A 16287-nucleotide genomic window follows, 5' to 3' on the forward strand; every position below is an offset into this window, starting at 1 on the left:
AAGATTCACATACACGTTTAGTATGGACAGTAGAAACATCACAAATAGGACGGAAAAAGATCTTGAAAAATCCTCTACTCCATTATCTAAAACAGACAGGCAAGCACAGTTTCTGCCATCCCTTTAGTCACCATCCATCTTGTCTTTCCTTCACCCTCTGTTCTCTTCATCATAGCTCTGTAGCTGGTTTCTTTAACCTCTCAAAGCAGCTGGGAATATAGTCTGACTGCAAAGTGCTACTACAGGGAATAAAGTTGATTGTAATAAATAAGGAGGCAGAAAACTACTGCAGATGAAATAAAATGCAACATATGAGTCATTAAATATTGAACTAAATTCAGGCTGCATAGCCAGACTCAATCTGTTTTTACTGATGGCAAGTGATGGGCTTATATAATTTTCAGTATCCTGATGGATGAGATGACATCAGTTGTTTAGGTTAAGACAGAGGGAAAAGGGTGCATTTTACGATTCTCTCTAAAAAGCCAATTCCTGTAGAGTGCTGAGGACTCAGAATGCCTCAGTACCTTTCTAGTTGGACTCTCAGTTTCTTTGGTGTTAATAAAAGCTGTGGGATTTTAGAGGAGTTTGGTTTAGCCAGCTTATAAAAGGTCCCCAAATACAAGCTTGAGGATTGATTACCCTTGTCTGTTTTTAATGAAAATTAAAAATGTGGGTGAGAGTAGAGTTTTATAATTACCAGGCCACTGAAATTAAAAAGAGAGGAGACATTCCCCAAAAGTCTGAGACACCATTTCCCTCCAGCCAGGTTCACCACCACATGGTGACTGCAGGGAGACACACTCTGCTGCGAGGGAGAGAAAATAAAAATTAACCTCTGATCTACAAAAGCACTGGAGCCACTGGCAATTAAGATGTTATTTAATAAGATGCCATGCTTTGAATCACTAAAATTAATGGCTGGAGGAAACTCTCTGCCATGCTACTCCTTTCACCACTCAGAGTCAGACATGGCAGCCACCTGAGGAGCTTAGAGAGCTGTAATTAAATTAATAAAGCATGGCCTGGCTACTAGAGAGAAAAACAGAGAGAAAAGTGATTGCAGGTAATTACTGAATGCATTGCTGTCACTTAATTTTTTTTCTGCTCTTGAGACTGGTAATTTTTTTGCTGCCTTTGTTCTTGATGGAGTTCTCCAGCTAGAAATCACCAACCAAGCCACAATTTTACATCAAAGGTTAAAAAGAGGTTGAGATGACAGTAGAAGTGCCAGCATCTCTCAAAAATAGACAATTTTTTGCCAGATGACTGAAAATGTAAAAGATTTTTCTGATTGTTTTTTTAAAGGAAAAAAAATGGCCTTCACTGAGAAAATTTAGAAGAAAAGAATAAATTTATCATCACCTTCTGCTGGAGCCCCTTTCTTTAATAAAATTGAATCTTTCTAAAGAAGTTTTATTTCAAATATTCTTTGCTGGATGGTAACATGAGGACACTGTGTTAAAGAAAAGGTTGATTGAGATGCTTCAACAACAGCTGTTGTTCAAACCATGTGTTCTGTGTCTGGTTTCTTGGCAACTCATTTTAATCTTTTCTTCCTGAAACTTGCATTCTTCTTTCCAAAGCCATGAAGATTGTCATTGTCTGTTGTTAAGTCCAGATTTAAAGCCGTTGGTTCTTGTGGAATTTCTCTGGCCTATGGATCAATTGTTTGCTAAATGCTTGATCGACTAAGTCAGAAATACATCTTTGGATCTCAGCTTGGGTATTCTGTAGCTGGAACAACATGTTTTTCACAGCTTCTCTCCCCACCACCTTCAAGCCAGTGGTGTAAGTTTTAGCTTGTTCAAAAGCTTAAAAGGGAATCAGTCTCATAACACAGTTAACTATTTGAGCTCAAGGCAGTGTTCTTCATCTTTTCATATAAGCACATCAGGTGACTTATCCAGAACAGAGCCCCAGGTTGAGTCAGTGCAGATGAATGTGGTGATTGTAGATGAGCAGCATATTCATGTATCTTTGGATGGAGCCCAGCACCCACAAAGGAATTCAGAACCACTTCGAGCTTAGGGTATCTGAAAGATGTGAGACTTTTAGATGTAGGGATTTGGTTCAGCTTATCAGAAAAAACAGAAAAGCCACCTGTAAGATTTAGATCTACATCCCCATAACAACCTGTTGAACTTCCCCAAAAGTGTTTTGATCTGGAGTTTTTGATTCTGGCTCACATTTGCTTATCAGGTTTGGTTTCCTTCCTATTTAGAGCACACATATCACAGGTCAAACTCCATGGCCTTGCTTTCTAAAGCTGTAGGATGAATTACAGCTCTTCCTAAGTAAATAAAAAAAAGAAAAAAAATGAAGCACTGAGCGAGTATCATAATGATTTTGCTAAAACTTTCCTAGAAAGTGAGACTTAAAACAGTAGTCTTCTCCCATCTAACAAGATGGTTGTCAGTTTGTATGTGGAGCTAAAGATTAAGGCAACCTGTAAATAAATAGGGGTTTACCACAAGATTTGGAGAAAGCAGACTTCAGCCATGAGATCTGTATATGTTATAGCAGAATCCCAAGATTCCCAGGTGAGTGGAACAATCATGTGCTGAGTGTTGAAGAGGTAGAGAGAGGGTTGCTACTCTAGACAACTCAAATATTTTTTTCCTAGTAAGATAGGTGGAGAAGCAGGCCTGATGACCCATCAGAGAGGAATCCAGTTTTCCTGGTTCCTAACCTTGAACACCACATGACTTCATCAGTCAAAGGAAGAGGAGAAGGCTCTTCCAAATTTTAGCCTCAGAGACCATGTTAATTTTCTGTTCTGGGACCACCTTCCCCAGAAGCTGGTATTTGGAGGAAGACACTTATTTTTCACTCTTCTGGTAAAATGGCAGCAGGCAACAGGTCATTTCTCTCTCTCAGTTTTTCAGCTCTCATGCAGACAGTCACACCGGGAAAAGCGGGAATTATGGAAGATTGACCTTAACATTTCTTTTATCAGACTACTAATTGCTGGTTTAGCGTGCCCTCTCCATCCATCTCTCTCTCCCAGTGTAGCTGAGGCAATACAGCCCTCTGGAAGGAAACAGGCACACCTGTGAGGCACCTTGTAAGGAATGCTATCATCACCTCAGCACTTTGAGGTTTTGATAGTGGTAGGGATATTTCTACCTTTACAAATCCCACGTAAGCTCAAATTTGGGTTATGAAGAAGTGTTTGACTTTGCCTTGATTTAGCACAGAAAAGCAGTGCTGCTCTCTCCAGCAGGCACACCAGGACTTTTCCTGCCTGTAGTTCTGAGAAGAAAACTCTTTGAGGGTATTACACAGTTGAGTAAACAAAAGGAACAACTGCAGCAGATCTGCACTAAAAAGCCCTGAGGCTCAGAGAGAACAAAAGGAAGAGGATTCGTTTAAAGTCCTCATATTTAAGAGAATTGCAAATAACCTGTGACTGCTAATGTCTCGACTGAAAGTCATTTTCTGAGCACACTGAAGGGACTGATCCTGGACCTTTTGGGAATCCAGACTTACAGTGTTCAGGAACAGTACATCAACAGACAAGGTTCAGTACCTCGCAATGCCAGTGCAGATTCACTTAACCTCAATCAGGCAATAGCAGTCCGTACAGTTTCCTTAGATGTCTATCTCCATTTTTGGATAAATCCCATTCAGAGAGCACAACAGCCCTCTGCTCTTTTGTTAGAAAACATATCAATGGGAGGGTCAAGAAAGACTCTTAATATCCAATAAACTACTTACTCATCGATCCCAAATTAAATCAACAAAGTACTTATCTGAATCAGAAGCCAAATTTAGGAACATTTTAGGAAATTTACCTCCCAGGCCCTAGGGACTCCATTCCCATGGTTTAGGCTCAGACACATTCCTGTGGGGATACTCAGGAGCTGCTTCCTCCCACCTGGCTTCTGCTGATGGCTTACGTTAGGGCCCCAGTCTCGGCCTGTGGCTTCACACAAGCTATAAATTGTCCTTCTGCTTTTCAGGGGTAATGAGGCATTTTGTGGCCAGGTGGAGCACTGTGTTTTCAAAGTGGTACATTGCACAGATATAAATTTGTGGGTTCAAGTGCTATATGAGAAGTAAAACCAAACCACTTGCCTGCATTAAGTGCTTCAGTCACTGATCAGCTGCAAAGACATCCCTTGTTTTGACCAGTGTGAGAAAACAAGCTGGATGGGTCAGGCTGTCCCAGCAGGATGAATGAGGGCAGTGACTGATTCACAGATTTCACTGCATTCGCCTCGAGTCTGGATCTGTGCTGCTCAGTGCTGCAGATACAGGCAGCTATGCTCATGCCTGCAAGTTGACAAATAGGCTACCAGTAAAACTTTATCGTTCCTACCCAGGGGAACTGCAGGTCCTTGTAGGGTCACACTCATTTCTGGAGCGGAGGAGATATTTTTGTTGGCTTTGGTAATTCCCTTGGCCAAAAGAGATAGAATTGCCACATGGGGAATTCAGTGCAGGCTGGAAAGTGTATGACTTTGACATATTCATCCTCCACATTTTATCTTCTTCTTCTGTGTTCAGGTTAAAATCTTGGTGAATTTCCCGAGGAAATTTACTTTAATGGGGAAAAAATGCAGCTGTTGCATTTTAAGTGGCATGGTCTGTAGCTGACACCCTTTAGGGGTAGAAAAGCATGCAAGCTATTAGGTATGCAGTTTCTTCATCAGTCCCAACAAAGATGCAAAAAGAGTCAAACTGTGACTACTGTTTAGAAATTATGCCCTCAGGTTAACCTAAATGTTTTAATCAATCAGGTACTTGAAGGGAAAAGGAGGTTGGCACCCAAGAGAAGTAGAAATGCATTTAGCAAGGGGAAAAAGATTACAGGAGCTGAGAGAAACTAGAATTAGCACCTGCGAAATAGATAAAGGTTATCATATGGCAAGATGAGGAGGAGTGTGTCACAAGACATAAAATCAATCCATTTTTTGAGTTTCCATTGCATTTCTGCAGCTTTGACTATGCCTAAGCAACAGTGTGGACACAGTCTCTGTGAAGAGAAGAACCTGCCTTGTCCCCATTCTCTCTCTAGGAGCACTGAGCCCATTCCACATACCATGCACAGAAATACACCACCAAACTGATCTACACATCAGTCAAAATTTTGCAGTCATTCCCCAGCTGTTGTATTTCAGCCTTAGGATATCATGCTCCGGATGAATGGCAGCTTTTCGCTCTGCTTGCTCTCCTCTGAAGGTATTTGTTTGAGTGCTCACTACATCTGGCTTTCTTGTTTATGCCTTTGGTTTGAGTAATTGCCTTAATCTGAATTTCAAGGCTGACACCCTGCCTGACCCTTTCCTTGTCACTTCAGTGTTGTGTATTGCATCCAGCTTTCTTACTTTTTGTTTTAATTAAAAACTACAGAGGCTTAACGAGCCACTGCTACAACAAATTTATTTCCAAAAACAATATGCGTGCATGTATGTTTATATACCGCAGGATTTAACTTTTGATTTCTAGTACTCTTTCTCATGCATATATATTAGAAATGGATTTTTAGAAAATAGAAATCTATTTTCCATAGATTTATGAAAATAAATCCATGGATTTATGGAAAATAACTTAATTAAGATGTTTATGTTTTAGTTGAAAGTGTGTCCCCTAAAAGCATTGCATCAGCTATCTCTTTTCTCAGCAGGGTGCCAGATAACCACTCTTTTTTTACCTCTCAGATGTTACCACCGAAGCAAACCATCTTGGCCCTGGATAAAAGTGATTTGGTATCCAGGTGCATATACACATGTGCAGATGCAGCAGGTTTAATTGCTATTTGCTTTACAATTTAAGCATCCTTAATTTTCCATTTGTTAAATAAGGAACATACAGCATTTATGCAATTAATTTGCTCAAATAGTTTAGCAATTAAGCTCACGATCTTAGTGACTGTTCCTGAGGCCACTTCTGAGTAGCCTTCCTGCAGTGCATCACCACTTTCTCCAGCAAGAGTACCTTGACCTCCTTGAACTTTCTCTCACACCTACTCTGCCAAGCTAGTTTTCAAGTGAACTCTCTGATCCTCTAATCTCATTATCCCTTCTTCCACGGTTCCCTCATCCTGCCCTCTCAGTCTCCTTGATGATCTCTTGGTCACCTCCTCCCACATCCATCCATTCTCCCACTTCAGCCTTCAGCTGACCTACCTACCCACACTATCACCACCCCACACTACTCTGATCATTCCAATGGTGTTTAACAGGCTGCTGCACATCTGTCCTCTCCCTCGGGTCCTTTGTTCTCTGATACCATCATAGGACCACAATGTCATCTGAATACTTGCTGAAGAATCATGAAGATACTTTCACGTATATGTAAGCAAGAGGACAGATGTAATAACAAAATATCAGGTCAAACTCTGAAATTTACACTGAAAAAAATGTTGCTGGATTGGAGAAATTAGTCAAGACCTGTAGAATATGTTTTATCCTGATGTGCTATATTTGGTTATCCAGAAAATAGGAAGAGAAGGGAAGAAACCCCCTACTTGGTTGTTAATATCTGATTTATATTTTAATAGTATATGAATCAACATGTATAACAAGAGCTCCAGAACAAATACAGAACTGACTATTTACATGTATCTATCAAGTCCTGAGTTTTGTGTGTGTGTGTGATGTTACTGACAGGGATGTGGAAGAAGACGAGGATCACCTACCATACAGGCAAGTAAAGACTTCTGTCATTATGTTGTGATTTTATGTCAGTTAATGGTTAAAATACTTGCATAAAAACTCTATCAAAACAAAATTTTGAGTGGCTGGTTGCAAAAAAAGTATATTTTTATCTTCTGATGGTTGAATTTCCCATGTATTTATTAAAAAAATGTTCCTTTCATGCTTGAAGTAACTCTTTTGTCTGTCAACTGGTTGGATTTTTTTCCTCTTGAACCCAAATGAATCATGACTGTTCCTTGGCTGGCAACCCAGATAGTCTTTATGTTTCATAATGCAATAAGAAATTTTCCTAGGATGCATTTGCTGAGGGTTTTTCCTTTTTTTTTTCCTAACATCATCCATTTGTTACCCTTAGGAAAGCAGTGTCATACAACGCAGTTTCCACTGTGTAATTGCAGCTCTGGGCTTTGTCCTGTTTGTCAGGGGAGCCTGGAGCTGCTCCTGGCGCCAGACACCACACAGAGCTGCTTACTGGTGTGAGACCACAGTTCATGTGCCATAAACTCATTGATGCAAGCCATATATTGTTGATAGAAAAAAAAAAAACGAACAACAAAACCCATCTTTTGTGTGTTCATCACCTGAGTTGACTTGTGGTAGGAAGTACCCAGTTGCTCTACTGCAGTAAATCAAAATTTAAATTCAGCATGGATCACTTGAAAAATGAATATATCAAATAAAATGCCCTGGGCCCTGAACCAACTGCCTTGTGAAACCTGGATGTTCAAAAACTAGCTCTGCATTATACATCCTTGAACTTTCATCATATTTTAATTTCAAGCACGGGTATGTACAGTTCTAGTAATTAATCCTTTCTGCACCTTCCTCACAGAAAGCAAGGCATTCTCAATCTTGTGTTTGTACAGTGATCCGTGCCAGTGAGTCATCCTTGTATTTTCCATGCTTTTGTCCTAACTTTGTGACTAATAGAGATAATGAGTCATTATTGATGAAATAGTTAATGATAAACACAAAAAAAAATACTTAGCTCTTCCACAGCTATTTCTGGAGTGGGGATGAAAACAAGAGTTAATTTTAGCCTGAACTTGCTTCCCCATGAAGTTCAGGAATAGCCACACAATTCTAAGCAGTAGTAGGGGGAAAGGAAAAAGCAGATACCAGTCCTTCTTCACACTGAGTGAGAACAGCAAAGCTGATTTAAACAGTGTGATAATATTCTGTGGTCACCTTGCACAAGAGTAGCTGCACTATGGCAAAGGGGACAAAGCTGCAATGAATGTACAGCTGTAACATCCAACCAAAACAAGGGGAGGTGTTTTCTTCGGGGGGGGTTGGAAACTAATAGGTTAAAGCATTGCATTAGTTACAAGTGGATTGAATATTCATCCACAAAGTATAACAATGAACCAGATATGATCAGAATTTGTCTGTCAGTAATAGCATTTTGAAGGTATGTATTTTGAGGGGAAAAAATGCTAATTTGGGATTTTTGTTTAAAAATGGAGATTTTACATATATGAATATATTTCCAAATACGGTAATTGGTAAAAATGTTTTCAAATTAGCTTTATTATATTGATTTGTAGACTGGCTGCTGGACTTGTCAGAAAGAACTGTCTCTGGACAGCTTCACAGATCAAACCCTTATCAGTTCTCAACGTCTTAAGGTTTAAAACCAGTCAAGATTTTTATTCAGATTCCAAGTACAGAAAAAAAATTTTTCCTTATCAGGACTTTCTCACAAAGCAATAAACAAAGTCCCATTGAGGATGCAGAGAAACATGTCAGACATCTCTGGAAAAGCCACATTTGCAGAGTGAGAAGCCAAATGTAATCTTGCCCTGTGATCAGCCAGTGCTAGTTTTTGACTAAACATTTATCCTATTGCATGCCTTATGTTTAGACCAGAGCCTAGTTTAGCTTTGCAAATGAAATAGGAATAAATTATTCTAATTGCCATTAAAATGTTTCTATTTAAATATCATCTTCTGCCAACTGTTACCCCACGGTGGTTTGTGAAAGGTACCTAAAACAGCAGGTGCAAGGGTAGCTTGTGATGGGACAAAAACGTGCTGCATGAATGGATGCTGTGAAAAGGGGAAAGTCCTAGGGAATTAAAGCAAGCAGCAGCTTATCCCTTTTGTAGGTTGGTGTATAGTTTCACTTCTGGAAAAAACAAACAAACAAACGAACATCACTAGTTATCGTTACCTTCCTCAGTAACTTCAAGATTCTTGGTCCTATTTTACTATATGTAGTACCCATGGTGGATTCTGTCTCTTTCTCTCTCTCTTTCAAGTAGAGTGTATTTTCTGACGGTAACCAGATACTAGGAAAAACTTTTAAGATGAGAGCTATGGAAGCTACAGCACGACTTTGGTATTACCATATAACCTTGGGTCATCTGCCTCTCAGCTGTCCAAAACTTTCTATTATCCAAAACATGGCCATGTCCCCTCATATCTATTAATTATGCTGACAAGTTCCTTGAATTTCTGAAACCTCTGTTATCCAGACTTATTCAGCTTTCCCTATGACATCTGGATAATCAAGACTGTACTGTATTTCATTATTTTTCATAATACTTACTGCTTTTCAGAGGGCAGAAGCAGTCTCTCTCCTTCCTTTGCAGAATGCGTTAGACTAGCCAAACAAATGAACCTGGCCAGATGGGAAATGCAGCCTCTCTCTGTCTCAAATATTACTTTATGCTGTTGTGTAATGCCAGCACTACAGATTTGGCTCCAGAATACATAGTCAACATATTCAGCAAGAGCAAGATGAGTATTTTCATTTCCATTCACCTCATTAAAAAAAAAAAAAAATGTTGATAATAGGGAGAGTCAAAACAACATTCATCATTAAATCTGTATAACCAGAAACACGTCTACAAACTAGGGATGCACAGAAGGGTAAACTCTCCCTAAGTGATCAAAGATTATCTGAATTACATGAATTCTACCTAGTTCAGGGTCCTATCCCGCCTAGTGGCCGTGATTTGAAGCTTAAAGCTGGATTAAAAGGACAGGGCAACACATCCCTGGGGTGGTGCTCCCTGAAATCAAAGGCTCAAAGAATCATCCTGTGCCTCAGGTTGTTTCTTTGTGCACAAAGCATTTGCAGATTTTTCTTCCCAGAATTCATTAAATCTCTTCTTGATCTCCTCTGAATACATCCCGAGTTCAACATTTTAATGGTGCAGTGTGGGGAATAAGTGTATCTTTTCATTTGCTTTCTGTTCACTGCCTCACAATTCCATGGTTTGCTTCCCGTATTGTGCACAACTGCCTGTAATATTCTCAATGCAAGTCAGGAGGTTACTGACCTCTGCCAAGGCATCATGGTGATGAGGCAGATGAGATGAAGTAGACAATGGGAAGAAAGTTATGTGTGTTGAGTCCGCCCCTGCATTTACTGGAGAGTGAAAGAAAAATCAAATATACAAGAAAATAGAAATGAAGGGAATAGAAGTAAACAGGAAAATGAACAGCAAAGAGAAAGGAAGCCTGATACTGCTGAGACTGGCACTGTACTACAACACAGGTCCTCACTGCACAGTGATCTACATTGGCTCCATCAGCACATAATAACAGAGCCGTGTTATTAGACAAACACATACTGAGACTCCCCAGTTGTCAGGATGACAATGAAGTTGTTAAAATGACCTTGCTTGGTCAAGTCAAGACACTGAGGATTATCAGTGAAACTTCATATTTTAATCCAAGGCATGGTACATGGGCAATAAAGCAGGAGTCCTAGAACAACTGATGCTACATGTCAAATGAGAAATAAATGGGATAACATAAACATAACAAAAATGACCATAGTTATAATTGTTTTGGAAACCATTATAAGGCAAAGATGGCTGAGTGGTCTCACTTGATGCAGCAGAATGAGAAGGAGTAGAATGGATAAAATAGACTACATTTGTGTGAAATTGCTTACAGAAAGGTTAATAAGAGATTCTATTGAGAAGTGCTGGGAGTTTGTTATAGATGCTTCCCCCTCCAGCTTCAGAGTTGGATATGAATAGCAATTTCTATAATGTTATTAGAGGAAGAGACAGACTAGCAAGAATGGTGTCATTAAGGTAGACTGGCTTCCAGACATATGTTGAAAAATAAATGTGACCAATAATCCTAAGGCTCAGATACTCCTTCAGGTGACAGGCAACAAACTGGGCCACTAAGCAGGGAGAATATAGTATGAAAGAGAATCTCAGCATGGTCCCTGAATACTTTGTCTCCATGTTCAATAAGGGTAGTGGTATCAGCTATGGGGAGAAATGCAGGGTGAGTACAAGAGAGCAGAGAATACATGACTATATCTGAGACAAAAGGAACATTTGGAACTAAATGAGATAAAACTAAAGAAGTCAGACTGTCTTCACCCCACCATTTGGAAATTGCAGGTACAAGGATTTTTAATAAATCCTTCAAGTTTTTACAAACAGGGCTATATGCTTTGGCAGCAACAAATATACTACCTGTATGGAGGAAAGAGAGTTAAGGAGGGAAGCAAAAAGAGAGCTTAGCAATTTCAAGCCTCTGAATCTGATCTTAGTGACATGCAACAGTTTGGCCTCTACAGTAAAATACTTAGGCTGAAAAAATTTTAAAAAATCTTCTCTGTCCAAGAGAGCAGTGAAGCTGGAAATAACAGCCAGCCATAGGGAAGCCTGACTTCCTGACTGGAGTAGGAAGAAATATGATTCAGTGTATGAAAAATTATGTGAAACTTGCCCACAGTACCAGGAAGCTGGACACAGTAACACCAGCTGTCTTGTCCATTGTAATCACCATATATTTTTTCTGAAACCTTGATTTTTAAATATAATTAAACCTATATATATTACTCTCAGATTAGGACTTTATCTACTGAAGCCAAAGCACATATTTTCAAAATCTACTTGTTAAATGATAAAGTGGGGCTCTCTAATCTTGACAGAAAATATCCTTGGATGTTCTTCAAATATTTCTGTCTCAAATATCTACTCAATGTCTATATTTACTTAAAGTGAGGCATATATTGTAACACCACCTTTAAACAAGAACTTAGTCAATGTGTTATTTGCATTACCTACTCTTATGCCAGATACTGCAGGTTGGTACAGTGAGTCAGAAGAGCTTTCTCACCATATCCTTCCATAGGGAATTCTGAAGATTTTCCAAACCTTTCATTCCCCTTGCTGCTGTTTCTCAATTCCCCAGTTTGCTGATCCAAATATGGGATGTCATTTCTCTTGCCAGCAGGCACTGAGGCACCAGCACAGTTGTAGATTTTAGTGATCATCAGACATAAAAGTCCTAACACTTATTTCTGGCTGAATCTCCAAAGGGATATCAAATGGCTGTTGCTACTTCATGTACTTCACTTTGCCAAAAAGGTTTCTAAAGAAGAAATTAATACAGAGAAGGCACTGTGAATGGGATGTTAACAGCCAAAGGATACATTTTGTTCTCGAGAGACTATTTGTAATTAAAAATGAAATTTTTAAATAATACAAATAGTGGCAGTCCCTTGGGAAAGAAAAAAACCAAACAAACAAACAAACAAAACAACCCCACAGCTTTTCTTCTCCCCTGTCAGATAGGGGATGACACCAGAAAACTCTATAAGCATGGTTGATGCCAAGTGCTCCAGCAGCCTCAAGCCTGTGCATGTCACTTCATCTCATGAACCACACCACAAGACTTCACTTGTGCAATGGCTGATCACTGCTTTTCAGGAAAAAAAAAATGTGTGTATGTTTGTAAAGGGCTGGGAATCAGGGTCTTCAGCAAATATGAAGTATTTTCCTTTCCCCTCCTTGCACTCCTGTCCTCACACGGAACCACTGTCCTCTGCGCACTCAGCGTGTGTTACAGAGCTGGCAGCTCTTCAACAACCTGATTCCCACACCCTTCACACCAAGGGAAAGTGGCTTTCCCTCTTAAAATAACACCTTCAGATCCACATTGTAAAAAGGCTATGGAGTTCCCATTGTTTGAGAATGATATCTGCACATATTCAAACAGGTGACTGATTAAGAAGGTGTCAGTAGATGGATGTTAAAATACATGGCCTAGTTACTAGGTTTTGTGAGACCAATTAAAATAGAGTGTCATTGTTCTGCATGACAAATGGCTTCCTCTGAATGGTCTTTACCTCACTTCTTGGCATATATTATCTTTAACTACATTTATCCCAAGGGGAGTCTGAAGTACATTTTTCTGCAAATGTAGCTTTTTTTGCTTGATGTAAAATGAGTCTTCACTTTATTTCTGAGGACTTTGTGCTTCATCTCCCAGAATGTCATGTTCTATAAAGTTTCTCCTTGCCCTCCTCACATTGTTTTTATAAAACAGAATATATCTACACACAGCAGCCTTGGAGAGCACCTAACACAGGTGAAGGAGGGGTTTCTCCTCTTGTAGACAGTACAGGCTCCTCTGACTGTCTTGCTTGAGAGGTCTATCAGTGACACTGATGTGCCATCAAAAAACAGGTCCCTTGCTGGAGTTCTGGGTCTCAGACAAGGCAATGATAGGATTTTATCCATTTAAATGATATAGAGGGGACAATAAAAAAGGAGTGCGAGAGAACAATGTTTGTAGAGGGGCCAAATTGCCATAGCAAAATGGAAATTGGGGAAAGGAAGCAAAATACAAGGTTGCAAAGAGGAGGTAACTGCTTGTAACTGATTAGAGATTAGATGGAAGTTATAGTAAAGGAGAACACACTGAAGTTTCTGGTGAAAACTAAGCTGTTGTTTAATGTTTCATATTACAGGGTATATCAGACTGGGAGAGGGAGAGAGAGAAAGTCAGCCAATCCTTCCCTCCTCCCTTCCTCCACAAAGTTTGACTAAAAGCATCTGAAGTTCTGCTGATGATAATTATTGCCAATAATTAATAGGCCTTTGCACAAATTGGTATGCTCCTAATTTCCAGGACTAATTATGAAAAACAAAGGAAAGTGTCTAAATCAGTGGAACTAAATGATTAAGGAAAGATCATGAAACATTCTTGTAAAATAAGATGAGGGTTGTGTTTTCATTTTTAATGGTAAATATATGTACACTGAGACACTTAGTGTAGATGTCAACAATTTAAAGGGTGAGGGAAACAGGCAAAAAAATCTTTCCTTATAGATAACACCATTAAAGAGAACGTGCTTATTTCTGCAAACATCCATCAGAGCCCCAAGAAATTCAGAGTGAAAGTTTATATATAAAAAAGAGTCCAAGTTTCCAAAAATGTGGCAGCTCCCATCAACTGCACGCACAGCTCTGCCAGGAGCCTAATTGACTTAGGAGCTGTTGTGTGGTAGCTGGGGAGGCATCAGGTAGCAGCACAGCTGGTGAGGTTTCAGGCAAGCTGTGATTTTACCTATTTATTTTAACTCACAGACTTGTCAGTCCCAGAAATAGGGTAATATTTTTAAGGCAATTTCCATAAGGAAAAAGGACGTAATTTTTTTCCTATTTTTAATAAAAAAGAAGGGTTTAAATTGTTTTTTGAGATGTTTATACATCTCTCATGCTTTATGATGGGTCCTTTAGGGGATCCAGATCATTGGAGAGCAACTTGACAAATGTTCCTTTCACTGCTAGGACAGTAAACTCCATGTACTTATTAGCAAAGTTGATTCCCTTCCTAGTGAACATAGTTCATCTCATTATCACTTCATATGGAGTTTCTAAGGCAAATTGCTTTGAACTTCAGACATAAAGTTGGGGAAGATGTTCCCTAAATACTCAGAGTCATCAGTACCTTTCTTCTTGTTTGTGCTCTTCTTAATTTTATTCCTAGGATTCACAGTTCAAAAATAGTAGTCTCAAAACAGTTCAGGTTTTGGCATGCAATCTTCTACTCAACATGAGCCTTTTTCTTTAGGCAGGGGGTCATGGTGATTTTTTTTAAAAGTGTATCTCCTGAAATGGGAAAGAGAAAATGGAGCCTGCAATAGAAAGTTGGCCAGAAATTCACTGTCTTTTTGGAGAAAAGGTACCCAGGATAGGTGTAGATCTTTGTTAACGATATTTAATGCATTCTAAATGCATTTACAGATGCACTTGGACTACATAGAGTGTCCCATTCATCCAGAATCAGTTCACTGGATCTGTCCTGCCCCAGGAGACAGAAAACAAGGCCACACTACTGCTATGATTTAGACTGTGTTTTTATTTTTTCGTAAATGTAATGTGCTTGTGTAGCAAACAATTTTTCTGCAGGGAAGAGATGTACAATCACTTGAAACTAACAACACATTAAGTTGACTATTACTGGAATCCTGCTGCCTCTTATTGCTCTGTGTATAATAACTTGACAAATCTATTCAGATGTGGCATGGGTTTATGCTTATTCCATGACTGTTCTCTTTCTGCCAGCATGGTCTAATCCACTTAAGAAAGGATAATGAAAAAGGGCCTGATAAATCCTTACCTAGAATTTGTAATTTGTTTGAGCTTTTTGCAGCCCACAATCCAGTTAGTTTAAAGCTAACTCAGGCAACTCACCATAGGCTGTAGATTGTTCTCCATACGGCTCCAGACACTCTGAAGACAGTTAGCATCTCATCAAAAAAGATGAAATGCCAGCATGATTTTTCTGCAGAGGGAGTAGTGTCAACTCCACTTCTCCCAGCTATGTCCACTGAAGAGATGGAGGTGGCAGAAGGAAAACATCCAACTTAAACCCAAGGTGGCTGAGCAGTGGCACGGGTGTGCCAGAGTTCTTGATAAAAGCCTTTGATGGGTCCTTGAAAGTAAGTGTATGCCTTAATCTAATGGCCATGACCATTGAAATTAGACAGCCCTTGCACGTTGGTGGACACTTCCTGGAAACTCTTATTTTTCCCTGAGTTTATTTGTCACATAGATTTTCCTCATAGTGCCAGAAATTACCAAAAGATTTGAATATTCCCTGGGCCATGCCTCCAAGGCAACATCTAACTCCTGCTCAGCAGATCAGTCCAAAGCAAGTCTTCTCTCCAACTGGTCCAGCCTTTGGTTTAGCATTTGTTCTAACACCATAAAGTACTCCCTTTGTCTAACACATCAGTTTCAACAACAGAAAGTATCTGATCCCTTTTCCTCTGGCCAGCTCCATCCTACATCCCTCCCACTTGTGTGGATGTGTCCCTCGATGCCTTATCAGCCTGTCTTCATTGAAGCCCTGAACAGGAAAGCTGATCCACCTAGCTCAGCACAGTGCTGCAGCCCCCACATTACAACCAAAACTGCTGCAGGCTATGCAATGTGCTATGTGCTAAAGATTTGCCTCACACCAAATAAAGCTGAGATGAAACCTAGTCCTCAAGAAAGAGGAGGAGTATCTTCTGGCACACCTGGGAAATCAAAAAACAGTCACTAGAAAGCAACTGCCAATTACAGCGATATTTAGATGGAGTAGAAGAAAGGTTTATCACCACTGAGCTGCAGAGGATACCAGATTAGACACAGTATTTCCTTCAAGTTTCTTTTCTCTCCTACCTGCTGTTTTTTCTACCACCAAGTAAACTTCTCCAGACACAGAGGTTTCTCTCAGACATCAGTGTAGCTGCAAGGTGAAAGTCTCCCTTGTGCCTGTGTTGGAGGATAGATGCTGCAACAGCCATGCTGGTGTGCAGGAGAAGAAGGGAAACCTTTTTTCCTTCCCCTCAGAAACACCTGTCCTGA

Source organism: Manacus candei, unplaced genomic scaffold (assembly GCF_025592945.1).
Source record: "Manacus candei isolate 608988 ecotype Guabito, Panama unplaced genomic scaffold, ASM2559294v1 h1tg000023l, whole genome shotgun sequence".
NCBI lineage: Eukaryota > Metazoa > Chordata > Aves > Passeriformes > Pipridae > Manacus > Manacus candei.